This window comes from Camelus dromedarius, chromosome 2 (genome assembly GCF_036321535.1).
Source record: "Camelus dromedarius isolate mCamDro1 chromosome 2, mCamDro1.pat, whole genome shotgun sequence".
Lineage (NCBI taxonomy): Eukaryota > Metazoa > Chordata > Mammalia > Artiodactyla > Camelidae > Camelus > Camelus dromedarius.
The window spans coordinates 51,597,096-51,614,593 of record NC_087437.1 but is presented as its reverse complement, the minus strand read 5'-3'; the positions used below and the strand labels follow the sequence as shown (position 1 = coordinate 51,614,593).

At 43.5% G+C, this 17,498-nt stretch overlaps 1 pseudogene; it reads right to left on the bottom strand.

The window, feature by feature from the left end:
• Positions 1-253: 253 nt before the first annotated feature.
• LOC105085871 (GTP-binding nuclear protein Ran-like) lies at positions 254-894 on the bottom strand (annotated as a pseudogene).
• Positions 895-17,498: the final 16,604 nt, after the last annotated feature.

Sequence of the window (17,498 nt, the reverse complement as noted above, 5' to 3'; positions counted from 1 at the left end):
CTTATCTTTGAAATTCAGGGAGGAAACCACTGCATTCCAAAACAGCTAAATATGTAGGTCCCAAAAAATGAAGGTTTTTTTTTTCAACTGCCACATTCGCTCCGAAGCCCATTCATGTCCTTCAGCATCCCAAAGATTGAGCACATATTCTGCTTAGCTATATAATAAAGCGGCAAACATGCTGCACCACTGACATCACAAGACAGTTGCCTATAAAACTAGACTTCTGATGCTGGGCTCCAGCTTTACTTTCTCACAGGTCATCGTCTTCATCCAGGAGAGCAGTTGTCTGCACAATGTCTACAGCATGCTCACACTGCGCAGCCAGGTCTGGGTCCATGACCACCTCAGGAGGGGCCAGAGCAGGCACGGCAGCAAACTCCAAGTTCGGGGTTCTGATCAGTTTTCTAGCAAGCCAGAAGGGCTTTTCAAAGTTGTAGTTACTTTTGGCAGAAATGTCATAGTCCTGAAGATTCTTCTTGTGGTGAAAGACAATTGATTTTGCCTTAACTTTTCTGTCCTTAATATCCACTTTGTTGCCACACAACACAATGGGGATGTTTTCATACACTCACACCAGGTCTCTATGCCAGTTCGGCACATTCTTGTAACTCTCGATGTTACATCAAACATTATAACGGCACACTGAGCTTGGATATAATAGCCGTCTCTCAGTCCACCAAATTTCTTCTGACCAGCTGTGTCCCATATGTTGAATTTAATAGGCCCTCTGTTGGTATGGAACACAAGGGGATGGACCTCAACACCCGAGGTAGCTACATACTTCTCAAATTCACCAGTCAGATGACGTTTCACGAATATAGATTTTCCAGTACCACCATCTCCCACCAATACAAGTTTGAACTGAATTTGAGGTTCTCCTCGGGCAGCCATCATGATGTTACTTCCAGAAGCATCTCCGCACCCATCGGACTCTAGATGTGTGTCTTATAAGCAGCCTATGTTTGGTTCCTCTGCTTTTATCCATTCTGATCATCTCAGCATTTCACTGGCCAACTTAATCTGTTTATATAAATAGTGGTTACTTAAACATTTTAACTTATTGACATCATTTCATTTTGTTTCTGTTTAACAACCATTCCTCTTTTTCTCTTTGAAAAATCTTTGCTGTTTTCTGTTGGATTGATAAAATTTTTATAGTCTCTTATTTTCCCTTTGTTGGTTCAGAAGCTATATATTATATTTTAATTATTCAGCTCATCCTTAATTCTTAACTTTTATATCTAATCATGATTTATCTTAACAAATCTAAAGTTGTTCCATTTTCTTCTTTTCCTTCATATAGACCAAGGACATTGTCACACTTTACCTGATCATTAAACAAATTCTCAATCTCTTGTCATTACAGCACTGCTGTCCTATAGAAATAAAAAACAATCATGTATGAAATTTTATGTTTCTAGCAGTCACATTTTATTTTTTAACATTTTTTATTGAGTTATAATCATTTTACAATGTTGTGTCAAATTCCAGTGTAGAGCACAATTTTTCAGTTATACATGAACATATATATAGTCATTGTCACATTTTTTTCTCTGTGAGCTACCATAAGATCTTGTATATATTTCCCTGTGTCTAGTAGTCACATTTTAAATAGTAAAAGAGCGAGGCTTAAGTTAATAATGTATCTTATTTAATCCAATATATCTAAAATATTGTCATTTCAATATGTAATCAATAATTTAAATTACTAATGAGATATTTTGTGGTCTTTTATGCATTCTAAGCCCCAGAAATCCAATGTGCATTGCACTGTAATACGTCTCATTATTGACTAGCCACACTTCAAGTGCTCAATGGCCATATGTGGCTAATAGCTACCATATTGAACTATGAAGGTCTAGGGTTTTAGTTTTGCCTGTTGTTTAGGGGAAAAATAAAGAAAGTTGCAGATTTCCAGTAACCTAACTCCTTCCCAAGTCTTTATTTTAGAACTGTCTAAAATGATTTTTTTAAACACAGAATCACAGAAATAAGGAGAAAAAAGGACATCAACAAAATTTGGAAGCTGAAAAGCAGATGGACAAGGAATGGCAGATTCAATATATCTGAATAAGCTGACACCAAAGCCAACTCTACAGGAAATGCATGAGCAAACTGACACAGTGTGTGCAACCCTGAAAGGTCATAGAAAATTAGGGCACCAGGTATCCCTGAGACTAGGGATGTGGGTGGGACTAATTGGGGTGATTGATTTAAAATCTGTATGAGAAGGATTATCCCTGTGGGCTCCTGGAACATGGCAGGCAGGCTCACACCTCACAATCAGCAGATTAGAAGATTCCTCTCTGGGGAAGCTGGCCAGTCCTAGAGAAAAGACTTACATATACTGACATTGTGGGCCCATGAGAAAATGGTTCAGCCAGACAATCCTACAGTGAAACCCCCCAGGGCCAGCCACACCCACGTCCACAGAGCTTCCAGTCAGCTTTTTATGCTTTCTCCTAAACATTAACAAGAAAGGATTACCAAACATTTGAGCTTCCCATGTGAAGAAACAAAAATAAACAAGTAAATAAAGAGGAATTTTGAAGGGGGAAAAAACACTTTGAGAACAGGGTAAAAAACTGCTTTAAAAATCTGTAATTAATATCCTCAGAGAGATAGGCAGTGATGTGTGGATAATAAAAATATGAGAAAATAAATGAAAATTTTAGAAGGAGATTTAGAAATAAAGCCAAGGAATCTGAAGGTAATAGAATGAGAGAGAGACAGATTAAAAATAGAAGTAAAACCTCCAAAACTGTAAAATATATGAATTTTGGTTGTCAAAAGAAAGAAAGAGAAAAAAGGAGCACCTTTAAATGATCGATCCAGAAGTTCCAACATCCAAATAATAGGAAACCTACAAAGAGAAAATGGAGAGAGAAAAGTACCCAAAAAATAATTCAAGAAAAACTTCAGAGAGAAAAAGACACGAGTTTTTAGAGTAAGAGCGTCTCCACATTATCAGGACAATTAATTTCTTTTTAGCACCTCAAGAAAGAAAGAGAGAAAGAAAGACAATTAATTTTTAAAAGATCCCACCAAAATGTGTAATCATTAAATATCAGAACAACAGGGATAAAAGAAAAAGCCTAAAATTTTTCTAAAATTTAAAAGAAAGTCCTTACACAGGATCTGGAATAAAAATATCAATGGACTTCGAAGCAGTAACAATGGAAGCTAAAAGATAATGGAGCCGTGTCTTCAAATTCTAAGAGAAAATTATTTCTGGCCCAGAATCACATGTACAGCCTGACCATCACTCAAACATGATGGTTGAACAGACATTTTCAGAGATGAAAGCTCACCCGTACACAGGAAGCCTCTGGAGACTATACTCCATCAAAATGAGGGACTAAGTCAAGAAAGAAGAAGACACAAGACACAGGATACATCCTCAGAGGGAAAGAGAAGGGATGTCCCAGCAAGACAGCTGTACAGGAGGCACAGCCACCATGGACAGAAACAGGAGGACCAATGGTTCTAAAAGGAGATGTCCCCAAGAAAAAGATGACGTTGATAGATTACCTAGCATGTTCAGACATATTGAGAGGAGACCAGCCACTCATAGGAATAGAAATCTAATCAAACAAAAAGATAGACTATTTTTTTTAATGGCAGTACTGGGGATCAAACCCAGGACCTCACACATGCTAAGAACATGCTCTACCACCAAGCTATACCCCCACGCCCCCCAGACTATTATTTTCACCAGGGAAAGCAAAAAGTGATACAAGAACGGAAAGGTAATCATAGCACAACACAAACTTTAGCTGTGAAAAGTACTAATATAGTAATACTAATATGAGCATTGAATAACTAGAAAGTATGATGTAATTACTTTGAAAGGGAAGAGGGGAGAACTGGGGAGGGAGAAAAATAATGTCATCTTCCATAATAGGAGATCAATCCATGTTACCTAATGAAAAAATAAGAAAAATATAAATGAAGTATATAGAAACATAGAGGCAAAAAAAAAAAAAAAAACACAACAAAATACTAGCTAAAGGGAGTTGAAAGTGTTTGCCTTTAGGGGTTGGGAACTGAGGTGGGGTAGGAGTGGACAAGGGGTTGCAATTATTCATTAAAAGTTATATAGGCACACATAGGTGATATCATGGGCTTGGTTCCAGACCACCACAGTAATGTGAATATTGCAATAAAGCAAGTTACATGAATTTTTTGGTTTCCCAGTGCACATAAAAGTTATGCTTACACTCTACTGTAGTCTTTTAAGTGTGCAATAGCATTATGTCCAAAAAAATGTACATACCTTAATTTAAAAATACTTTATTGCTAAAAAATGTTAACCATCATCTGAGCTTTCAACAAGTTATTTTTTTTCAGTAGTAACATCAAAGATCACTAATCACAGATCACCATAATGAATATAACAATAATAAAAAAAAAAAGCTTAAATTATTGCTAGCATCACCAAAATGTGACACAGAGACATGAAGTGAGCAAATGCTGTTGGAAAAATGGCACAAATAGACTTGCTCAATGCAGGATTGCCACAAACCTTCAATTTGCAAAAAACACAGTATCTGTGAAGCACAATAAAGCAAAATGCAATAAAACATGGTAACCCTGTATTAATTATCTACTGTTGTACAACAAATCCCCCTAAGCTAATCAGCTTAAAATAACAATGAACATTTGTTATCTCATTTAGTATCTGGTGAGTCATAAATTCAGTTTAGTTGGGTGGTTCTGGCTCAGAATCTCTCACTAGCTTGCTGTCAATATCCCTGCCAGGGCCATAATCATCCGAAAGCTTGACTGAGGCTGGAGGACCCCTCTCCAAAGTGGCCCACAAACATACCTGGCAGTTAGCATCGGTTGTTAGCCTGAGGCCTCAGTTCCCTGCTACACAGAACTTTCCTTGGGGCTGCTTGAGTATCCTCACCACAGGGTATTTTCCCTCCCCAAGAGCAAGTGAGCCTAGAGAAAACCATGTGGAAGATGTGGCAGCTGCAATGTCTTTCATCTTTTAACCTCAGATGTCACACACCATTATGTTCTGCAATATCCTCTTGGTCACACAGGTCAGCCCTATTAAGTGTGGGAGGGTACAACACCAGGGCATGACCAGGAGGCAAGAGTCATTGGGGGCCATCCTTAGAACTTCTGAAAATTAAGCGACTTTTAAAAATATGTGTATGTGTATCTTTAACAAAAATACGATTTTTAAAAATTTTGTTTATAGTCAATGCTCATTTAGATGTATCAACATATCTTTATCAATTTTTGTAGTTGACATTGTTTTTTATACTGCCCTCTTTCCTTATGGTTCACTTTTTCTTCTTGAAGTACGCCCTATAATAATTCTTTCAGTGAGAGTCTGCACTTCGTATTATAGATATGCCCCTTTTCTTTTAACTATAAGTTAGCTGGGTATAAAAGTCCAGTTGGCACTTTGGAGCTACTACTCCAACATCTCTGGCCTTGGCTTTTGCTGAGGCCAGAAGTTCCTTTGTGAGAAATCTGTCTTTTTCCCCTTACATTTGATGTTCTGTAATTTCTCCCCAAATTTTCTCTGCTACTACTTCCTCATGTATTACTTCTCTGGTGCCATTTATTTTCTTCTTCCAAAACTCCCATTGGACATACAGTGTCTTTCAAACAAGCTATCCTTCATGTCTCATAACTGCTTTTCTATTTTCTAATCTTTGTCTTTATGTACCATATCAGTGTTAACGTCTAGGTAATGTCTTTTAATTCACTAAGTCTCTCTGTATCTAGTCTACAGTTTACTTTGTCTCTTATGTTTTTTAATGGTCAAAGTTTTTGTTTCCAAGATCTCTGATTCTTTTTATATCTCCTTGTTCTCATTTCATTTCTATCTGCCTCTGTTCATTTCTTGTTAATGTTAAGCCTTCATTTGCCTTTTTTAGGCATCCTAAACATTATTTTTAATTCTTCATAAGATTTTCACAAAATTAAATTAATCTGGAATGAATTCATATTCCAAGTGTTGATTCTGTTAACTGTTTTTCTTACCACAAAGTATTTTTCATGTATTTTGGTTCAACTCTCAGTGAGTTGGAGAATTTTTATTTTTGTTTTTACATCTATTTTTCGCTCTGTCTCTGTCCTGAGCTGAGACCCCCCAGGCCCAGTTGAAAACCCAGTCCTAGAATAGCACGGCAGGGCTCCCATTCTTCTGTGGTATGAGGACATCACAGATCCAGGCATGTAGCCAGAGGGTGGCTTGGCTCAGCTCCTAGTCAAGAGTCTGTCTTCATCTTCCCACATTTCAAGCCCCAGGCTGTACATGGACACTTGGCTTTTTTCCCCCTTGCCTCTTTTCACAAGCAGAGGGAGCCTCACCGCACCCCTGGCTTCAAGGGTCCTGGCTGTTGTCCCCTGTCTTACACAGAGCATGTTAGCTCTTTAGCTTGTACCCAGGATCTATGCCTCTGGCCGCTACTGCTGCTTCTAGACCCAAGGCCACAAGGCCCTCAGCCCCACTCATCACGTTGCATTTCTGATCTGCTTCTGGTACACAGAGATATCTATCTTGGGTTGGGGCCCAGCTATGTGCCTTTGTTTATCATTTTTTTAATTTTGTTTATTACTGCTGTGTGTTTGGAACACAGGGCACAGTGTGAACTCACTATGCCATCTTGGCTGAAGTTAAGAACAGAATTGTGTGGTTGCCATACCTATAGAGAAGTCCCATGTTTCTTTTTATTAAACGTAAAAAGGAGAGATCGTTTTATAAACACTCAGCGGGCTTTTATGCATGGGCTTTGCTATGAATACTATCTTTGGTTCTGGTAGAACACGTTCCTTCCTCAGGATAAAGGAGGTAGATAGAGTCCGTGTGTTTTCAAGTCTTTCACACGTCCACTCCACACACACAGTCTGCGAGTTGTTCTTTGAAAGGAGAGACCACAGGATGCGGACGAAGCTTCATCAGCATCCACTCTTCTCTCCTAAGGGCACAACCGAGCCTGAGGTGTGGCCCGGAGACCGCGGGCCACGGTGGGATACCGACGTATACCTCCCCCTAGTGGCCACCAGAGGAAGCTGCGGCGCCCACAGCCAAGGAAATGCCCACCGGAGTTAAGGTTTTCCATGCACATTCAATCCCGGCTGAGCTTGGGACCTGTGGAAATGCCACAGGCAGCTCAAAGGGCCCAAGGGTGGAATTTGCTCTACTGTCTCTCTTGCTGTGCCAGAACGTAGCCAACCCTATTTGGGCCAGTTCTGTCTGCCTGGCACTTCTAAGCTTCAGAACCTTGACTCTAGGGACCACTTGGTCCACAGAGAGTTATTTGAATGGGCTTCTTAACTCATATCCAGAGGATCCCCACCTCCGTCGAGGCCACAAAGAGGGTTGTGGGAAGGCAGTCTGTGCAGGGGTACAGAACATGGGTTTGGGGATTAGCTAGACCTGGGTCTGAATCCCACCTCCGTCACTCACTAGCTGTGTGTCTCTGAGCAAGTTACTTAACCTCTCTGTGCCTCTGCTTCTTCGTTTATAAATAAGGATAATACTTTCCTACTTCAATGGGTTGCTGTGAGAATAGAACCAGATAGTCAGATAAGTTCCATCTCCCCTATATGTGGTTCTTATTTTGAAGGTGCCTGGGCTCTTATAGCCCTTTGCTATCTTACAAGCTTCAATCAGCCTTTTCTGGGCTTTGGGTTTCCATGATGGGGGGATTTTTCTTGAGGAGGAATCAGACCCAGATGGAGTCCACACTGCAGAGGCCGCATGTGAGGGCCAAAGTCCTCCAGCCTAAAACTGTCCCTGAGAATCACAAACTCACAAACATACCCTCTGGCTGCTGGTGCCTGGGTGGTTTCTGTTTAACTATTTCCCACTCAGTGGCCTGCAGTCACACTCTCAGAGAACACATGCCTGCCAGAGGTGCGATTCAAGCACAGCCATGGTGGGCGTTCAGCTGGTCAGTACCTGCTCTGTGCTTGGCACTAGGGTTCTGAGGGAAAGGGGATCTCTGCCCTTAGGGCGTTCACAGCAGGGCAGGAGGGCTGTCCACAAAGGCAGGACTCTTTGATGACTGCTGTAAAGAGAGGTGCGCAGGAGCACAGATCAGGGTCAGCCCAGGATCATCAGGGATTGCTGCCCAGAGGAGAGGCTGCTGGCTGGGCCCGTGAATGTGGAGTAAGAGTGTGCTGAGGACAAACTTCATCAATTCATTCAAAGCTTTTTTGCTCAACACCTGCCGCCCTCTCCCCCAGCATCTGTTCTCTGCACTAGGGACCCCATAATGCTAAAGAGAACAGCAGGCCCTGCCATCCAGGTCTTGGCCCGGCACTCACAGAGAGGTTGTGATATAAACAATTCCACAGAACATCAACCTCAGACAAGGCCACTCTGTGACCATGATGGATCCAGGTAGAAATAAGCCCAAACCCTGAAAGTCCTTTCTGACACCCCTGCACCGAGACCTCGCAGCTCCCCGTGGTGTGCGTTCTCCTCCACTGCAATGAGCAATAAACCCAACATGCTCCACTGCAGGTGGGATCTTCGTGCTCTTTGGGTGGAGGGTGTTACAGTGATGACCAAGAGGTGGGATTTGAGTGGAGACAATGAATGAGGAACAAGCCATGTGGAGACATGGGGGAAGAATGTTCCAGGCAGATAGAGTAGCCAATGCAAAGGCTCTGAGGTGAGATGTCAAGCTTGTTTGAAAAATAGTAAGTAGGTCGACCTAGCTAGAGTAGAAAAGTCAGAGGCGGTAAAGCCCTGTGCTTGCCCAGCATTGAGTCCAAAGAGAGAGCCCAGAGCCAGCAACAGAGACATCAACGGTTTAATGGATGCGGGTGCTTACACGTCTGAAGCAAGGTCCTGGAGCGACACCCCACCACGCATGTGGCAAACAGCAGGAAATTTTCAGGGATTTTATTCAGTTTTTAAGTAGCCAATTCAGTTTCAACAAATGCCAGTAATAGACAGTAATGCATATTCACCCACATGCACATTCCTCACTTTCAGAGGAACATCAATCAGCATTCAGCTCAGCCTCTGTGGCCTTTCTTTATATAAAAAGAAATGACCAGCCCACACCTGTGGCCACTGCCTTATTGGCTAACTTCTTTTTTCCCCCTGTAATGGTGGCCAATATTTCCTCAACTTTAGGGGTGTCTGTGAATTCTCCGTACTCTCTTGTCAGCCCCCATTCATCAAGGACAGTCACCACAGGACCCCACATTAGTGGACGGCCACCTGGGGATCTACTCCACCTCTTTTGAAATCACCCCTGGAATTTCTGAAATCGAGTGCCCGTGGAACTGAGCTCCTCTGTCAAGTTTATGATTTACCTCTATCCAAAACGTTATCCCCTTTCTTCTCCAACACGTGTTCTCCTCAAGATTGAGGAGTAGCAAAGAAAAGGGGAGGTGAAAGTGAACAGGACCCTGTGGGGCCCTCCTGGGCACAAAAGCCTTTCAGTGCCCCCTGTTTCTTATTTGCAGAAGAAAGCTTCAGCCTCCTAGGCCTTTCTGAATACCAAAGAGCAGATTTGAAAAGTTGCTAATCAGGGAAGGGAGGGAATGCAGAAACAGTCAAGAAACTACAGTGCAGCAATTAAAGTAGTGTCCTGGTTCCTCCTCAAGGAGTATAGGGTACCAATATCTTTGAGTTCTTCTGCAGGAACTAAGGCCCCTGCCCAGATGGAGGATGGTAACTTTAGGCTGTGCAGAGGATTCCTGGAATACCACCCTGTACCTTACCACCAACCAATCAGAAGAATAAATAAATAATTACCTGCATCCCTCACCCCAAATTTTGCCTATAAAAACTTCTTTCTGAAAACTATTGGAAAGTTCGGTCTTTTGAGCACAAGTCCCGTTCTCCTTGTTCAGCTCTGCAATAAATCTTTCTCTGCTCCAAACTCTGACATTTCGGTTTGTTTGGCCTCACTGTGCATTGGGCACATGAACTTGTGTTGGGTAACACTTTTGGGCCCCACATGTTATTGGACAGCCTGCAACTTTCCACTCCCCATCCTTATTTCCTGACATCTTGGCACTCACAGGAGTTTCCTTGGTCTCCTGGCTTCTCTGCCAATTGTTGGGCTGCACCCCGCAGCCTACAAGCCCTGTGCTTGCCAAGCTTCAAGACCGAAGAATGAGCCCGGAGTGGGCAAGAGGGACATCAGTGGTTTAATGGATGGGGGAGCTTACACGTCTGAAGCAAGGTCCTGGAGCGACACCCCACCACGAGCGAGCAGGTGGCGGGGCAGGACAGGGCAGCAGTCTTCACTCTCTCCCAAGCTCAGGGGGAGGTTACCAGTTAGAGGGAGAACTGATGTCAGGTTGGCTCATCAGATACCAGGGAAACCAGCAGAGGGCAAGCCCCTCACCACCCTTTGATAAGTTATGGCGATGTTCTCATCTAAAGTTAGAACAGGGGGAGGGTATAGCACAATGGCAGGGTGCATGCCTAGCATGCGCGAGATTCTGGGTTCAATCCCCAGTACCTCCACCAAAAGAAATAGATAAACCTGATTACCTTCCCTAAAAAATAAAATAAATAAATAAATAAAGTTGGAACAATCATTAGCTGGGGCCTGAGGCAAGTATGGAGAAAGGTCAGTCGGATGAGGAGGGTGTAGGTGAAGCAGGCACTGGTCGAGCAGGGGAAGTACAGAGAGCAAGAGAACAGCCATCTTGGGTGGCCCGATCATAGAGTCTTGTTTTGAGGAAGAAGGACAAAAGCCTTTATTGCCTTTTTAAAGAGATTTTTAGCAAAGTCACCATGGGTCCTAACGCTCTGCCGGAGCCACTCATGATGGCATTCTTCTTTGATATGGTAATAGAGTAAATAGAGCGATACATTCTGAATTTGAGTGAGGTCTACCAAGGGAGACTCCCAGCTTTTGGATGATCCTGCCAGCTCACCCTGTGTCTGTATGTCTCTCTAGCCATCTGGGGGAAAGCCTGTCCCTTTGGGGTAGGTCTAATAGGGTAACGTAGGCCAAGCATTTGTGTGGTCCAATGTGATTTAGGAGTGAATAGATTGAACAAATTTTATCACCAGCTGCAGTTTATGCTCCGGAAAGAATACAAAAAAAGAGTCTGCCTTCTCATTGCTGGCAACATAAACCGGAAATTCCCTGCACCAACTCAGGGCTGCAGGCCGCAGGTGTGAACACACACACACCGCACTACACCACCTCTGAGCCCCAGCAGCAGCCAGCTCAGGGCCCGGGACCACTCAGCAATTAAAGTTTCCCAGAGGAAAAGGGCTGTAAGTTATGCAGGTGATAGTCAAGCACTGTTTTAGGTTTGGCATTTAACAGACAAAAGTGAACTTTTAAGTCTTTCTCTTGGTGTCCTAAACTTTCTGTTTCATTAAAATTAATAGATTTTTTTTTTAATTTTTTAAGTAATAGCATCAAGTACAGTCTGGTCCATGAGAGGAGTAAACTCTGACTTGGGGCAGAGCCTAAAAACACTACACACTAGATTTCTATTTCTTATCTTTTTGCCAATCAGGAGCCATGGAAGTATTTTTGAACAGAAGGGAGATATCATCACATTTAAATGTTAGAAAGATCACTCTGGTAGCCGAATGGTGGTGGATTGGGCCCACGCATTCATCTCCAGTGCTTTCTGAAATCCTTTTTTTTTTTTTTAAGTTTTTCATATTAAAATCCATAAGGAAAGAGAGAACAGGAGACATGTCAAAAGCAACATTTTGGAAGCTGGAAAAAACTAGACAAATGGTAACCAGCATAGCACAACGAAGAAAGTTCAATCCTCAGCTGTGGGGCAATAAAGAAAAAAATCCTATTTATACCCCAGACCTGCCAAATGGTTCAGGAATTGGTGGCTCCAGGTACCTCTGAAAGTGGAGATGGAGGAGGGATGCTGGTGAAGGTGGAGCCAAAAAGCAGAACTAGGGATTCATTCCTGCCCCTTGCCCCAGCCATTCCTTCCCTCATTCCAATAGATGTTGGAGGTGTTTTTTCTGAAAGGTTAAAACTGAGGGTCTCTGGACTGGCATGCCACTGGCATGGACTGGCAGGGCCCCACACTGAAAATGGGATCAAAGTAGGGGTTACACACTGATTACAGAGACATGCCCCATCCACAGCCTCCTCACGCATCTACTTCCCAACACTGGCAGCCAGGTTTCTGACCCCCAGCCAGGACACTAGAAGAGGTGTCTGCAGAAATCTGAGAAGCCCAGGAAGGAAGCTGAAAGATCCTAATAGTCACAGCAGCCCTGCCCAGCCCAGCCCATCCTGCAGGGATGCTTGACAGCAAATTGGCTAGACCTGGTGACCCCCACAGTGAGTGAGGATTGAGGAGCCTGGTCCCAGAAGAGACTGACCCACGTCCCTCTCTCACCAGTCTCCTCCTGACTTGTGACCTTTCCCTTCCCAACTCCAGGTCCCAAATGCCATCACACCTCCCCTGTTGCCCATGCACCTGGTGCACAGTGCCAGGTCAGCACTCAGGAATGGGAGGGATGCTGGCCTTGGGTCCCAGGGAAGGGCAGTGACCATTCCCTCAAGGCCAGGATGGATGGATCTGCCCACAGGGTAAGAGGTTGGGGCCTGTAGTCTCTCAAGGACCACCCAAAGCAGGACCTCGCCTAGGGAATGAGGGCCTTGGACAAATCATTTTTGTGGAGTCCCGGTCAACATAAACAATTTGATTTGATAATGTATTACCAAAACTCATGGGCCCACATGAGTCATACAGATTGATGGAAGAGGTGCCCGGGTGTTTGTTTATTGTCCATTCAGAGCACTAAAGACTCTCCAAAACGTACAGCACCATCTCTTCCTGTCCAGCCTGGGAACTATCTCTTCATGTTGTTTATGCTCAAAGCTGTCATTCTTGGCTGACTTCATAAATCTCACCTCACGGAAAAGAGAGCAAGGCTGTGATTATTCACAATGCCATGGCTCTTCGGAACCTGTTTATATTGAAACAAGACAGACCGTCCTGCCTCTGTGGTTCCCTGATACCATTTATCCAATGCCGGTCCCATCACTGCTCACAATGCTGCATCATCCGTGGTGCGGCCATGAGCGCTGGCTTCCGGTGACTCTCTCATAGGTTGCAAAGTTGCTTCCTTATAATGGTCACAAACGCAAGTCTTATCCAGCATGTTTAAAAAATAATAAAGAGCAATTATTTATTTTTTGCCTATGTTAATTTACCACTGGGAATTTTACTGTGTGGACATAGAATGGCACATCTGTGCTGGCAATGTCTACAGCTTAGGGATCCTCCACAGCGTGGCTCAAATGCCACCTCTTCCGTGAGGTCTGCTCTGCCACTCCTGCTGGGAGTGTGTCTGTCCTCAGATCCCTGCTGGCCTCACGCATTGTCCTCATCACTCCTGGGGACTTTATGCATCTCAGGTCTCTCTTACTAGACAGTAAGAACTCAGAAGGCAAGGTCGTTGGGCAGGGCGTTTATTAATTAGAGTGGAGGGTGGGGAGCAGGATCCAGGAAAAGAGCACAAGAGCCCAGAGGAGGAGACAGGAGGGAGGGAAAGGCAGGGCCAGCATCTGCAGAGCAAGCGAGACCAAGTTATCAGTGGCACAGCATTATGGCTGCCCACACAAAATGTAGCCGTCGCACAGGGATACTTTGGCCCCTAGGAAATACCTCAGGGCACCTGCCTGGCTCACAACGGTCCTCTCTGTCTGAGAAATTCCTCTGCCCACTTATTTACCCACTCCCCCACAGAGGTGGGACGCAGGCAGCCGGTTTTCCTGTGTGACTCCATTCTCTGGCCAAATTTCCTATCTATGGATTTGAGGCTCACACACAGTCAGGGAGTCTCTGAGCACAGTTGGGACTGAGTGTCTATAACCGCATCCCCATATAACCCAGACTGTGGACAGACCACTCTGTACTTGGAAAGGCAGCAAAGACCAGTGTCCAAAAGAGGAAACTGCAGCAGATGAGCCACAATCAGGGGTACTGGCCAGGTCTCCTTCAGAAACAAGTGACAGAAACCCAGACCAAACCAGCTTGAGCAAAAAGGGACAGCTCCGCTCACCAGCTGCCAAGCACCAGAGTGCCGTGTCCGTGTGATAGAACTTTGCTCTTCTCTCCACCTCTTGACTCTGCTTGGATCTAGAGTTATTTATCATAGGTGTAAAAGCCTTTAGAAATGCCAAGGAAATGAGAATTCCTCCCCTTTTGTTCATGGCTCTGCCCACAGGAGACTCTAACTGACCTTAGACCACACTCCAGCACTGAGCCAAAGAGGTGATGGATGCTATCCTCTGTATGTCTGTGTGTACGGGGGTTAGGGGCTGGGAGAGGATGCCCAAAGGCACTAGAAGATGGGTCCAGCTGGGTAAACACAGCGAGCCATCCAGAAGTCCGCGGACCTCAGTGCTTTTCAGAGCAGGCATCTGTGCCTAGCTCCAGCCTCAGAAGGTGTCCATATTTGGGTGGAATCCCCTCCATCCTCCAAACACATTTCTTTCCTTTTTGATTAATTCTACTGAGGATGATTTCTGTTCTCTGATCAGAAGAGCAAGACAACCCCCATCATGCGTATCTGTGACAGCATAGGGAAAAGTCTAGGTGGTTATATCAAAACCTTAACAGGAGTTATTTCTGGGTATTGGGGTGATAGATTATTTTCATTTTCTTCTTTATATGCTTTTTAAGGTTTTCCCAGATTATATTTATTTTACTTTTATTACACAAATACCAAATACCTGACACAGCAAAAGTTGTAACGGAAAATAACTAATGTTTTTTAGCAAGGAATCCTGACACTCTAGGGATCGTGATCATTACCATTTTGGCCTCTTACCTTAGAGACACACACACACTGTGGCTTGTAGTGACACCACCCTGTAGGTACCCTTCTGCCAATCAAGTTGTTGCAAAAATGTTTGGAGATGTTGAAGAAGTGTTTTGTACCCCATGGAAAATAACTTGAACTCTAATCACATTCGAGTTCACATGTGTATAGACAGTGGTGATGCACAGTGGGGTGGATGGTGAAGAGATCCGGCGGAGGCCCATAAAGTGAGCAGCACCCGGAACCCCAGGAAGGAAATCACCGGGAGGGAGGAAGTGGGCCAGACACAGTACCATCGTGCGAAGGTCAAGGGCAGCAGTGAGGTCAAGCTGCCTGGGAGGCGGCTGCTGAATACTCCAAACTCACCTCCTCCTGGGATGCGAAGATCTGAGGTTAAGGGGGTGAGGGAGAGCTACATCATGAGGAACTGACCCAGCTACACTAATGATACCGTATCGTGCACTTAAAAATTTAAGAGGGTAGATCTCATGTTAAGTGTTCTTACCACAACAAATTTTTTTAAAGAATGAATTTAAAAATATATTATACACCTTAATTATGTGCAGTTTATTGTATGTCAATTATACCTCAATAAAGCTGTTTTAAAAAAAAAGACCTCTCAGAGTGGAGAACTCAGACATGATGGGTGATCTCTGAACTAGATAAGCCCCCAGGCGATCTGGGACCCAACAGGATTGGGAGATTTGACTGACAGCGGATCACTACAGTACCATTTTTCCTCCAATTTGTATTAAGGTATTTTACAGACAGTAAAATTCACCGTTTTTAGTATTCAGTTCTAAGGGTTTTTGACAGACGCTTATAGTCATGTAAACACCACCACAACCAAGAACTGTTCCATCACCCATAAAAATTCCCCTGTGTATTCAACCTCTCCCCAGCCCCAGTCCCTGAGAACCACAAATTTCTTTTCTGTCCATGTAGTTTTGCTTCTTGTAGAGTGGTATATGAATAGAATCATACAGTAAGTAGCCTTTTGAGTCCAGCTCCTTTCACTGAGCATAATGAATTTGAGATTCATCCACCTTGTGGGGCGTATTCATGGTTCACTACCTCTTACTGCCAAGCGGTGTTGTTCCATTGATGATATAACAGTTTGTTCATCTGTTCACCTATTGAAAACTTTTGGGCTGTTCCTAATTGTTGACAGTTGTAATAAAACTTACGTAAACATTGATGTACAGGCTTTGTGTGAACATAGTTTTCATCTCACTAGGTAAATACCTAAGGGCGGAATTGCTCCTCTGTATGATAACCACGTGTTTAACTTTATAAGAAATTACCAAATTACTAATCCATCTTCCAAAGTGGCTATTTTTCATTCCCACAAATGTATGAGAGTTCCAGTTGCTCCACATCTTCACCAGTATTCGTCTGAAATACCTTTTTAATTTTTTCCTCACTTCATCCATAGACCATCATCACAATAGACAAACATTCCCTGGGGATCAGCTGTGTCTACAGCTCAGATATAGGCCTGAGGCCCTCTCGTCTCGCTCTTGAGCTTCTCCTTCCATCCAGGGTGCAGATATCCCCCTCCACTGGCCCCACCTAGTAGCGACAGAAGCTTCATTTCAGAGCCCTGGACCAGGCCAGGTCCTGAGGGATGCTGAGGTGGGAGAGGGGGCACTCCCCTCAGGGAAACTGCAGGAGGAGCACTGTAGCCGCCAACAGTTATATCCTGACCCTACTCCTTTCCGATGAAATGCAGCTCCAAGAACTCTAACCCTACTAAGCCCAGATACCCAGAGCTCTGGGTTCCTTCTCAAAGTAGATTTATGTTTAGGGGGTAGAATCTGTGCCTCCTGATATGATCCAGTGGGAAATACCCAGCACCCCTCTGAAATGTTCCTGTGGGAAACTTGACAGAATCTAATCAAAATTCTATTCAACTTTCAGTTTACAGGAAATATAAGGGATGGGGGAGCAAACTAAATGGCACTATGAGGAGGCAATACATACATCTAGAATGTGAGTTATTCTCTAGAGACAAATAATCCAGTTTCTCCAACAAAGCAATGTCATGAAATAAAGAGAAGGAGGGGCCATAACAGAATAAAAGGATTTGAGAAACATGACAAGAACAAAAGATGCACGGCCAGAGGCACTAAAAGAGGCATTCCAAATTTAACAGAATCACCATCTAATTACCACTTCGAGATAGAGACCCAAAGAATTGAAAACAGGGACTCAACCAGATTCTTGCACACCAATGTTCATAGCAGCATAATCCACAACAGACAAAAGGTGGAAACAACCTAAATATGCATCAACAGGTGTATGGATAAACAATATGCAGAATGTACATACAGCGGCATATTATTCAGTCATTAAAAGGAATGAAATTCTGATATATTCTACTACATGGATGAACCTTAAAAACATTATGCTAAGTGAAAAAACCCTGACACAGAAGGCAAATACTGTACGAGTCTACTTCTATAAGATACCTAGAATAGGCAAATTCATAGAGACAGAAAGAGAATAAAGGTTACCAGGGGCAGGGGGAATGGGAAGTTATAGTGTTTAATGGGTACAAAGTTTCTCTTTGGGATGATGCAAAACTTCTCGAAATGGATAGTGGTGATAGTTGCACAACATAGTGAATGTACTTAATGTCACTGAATTGTACACCTAAAAACAGTTTAAATGGTAAATTTTGTGGTGTGTGTATGTATATATATACATATATATATACATACAC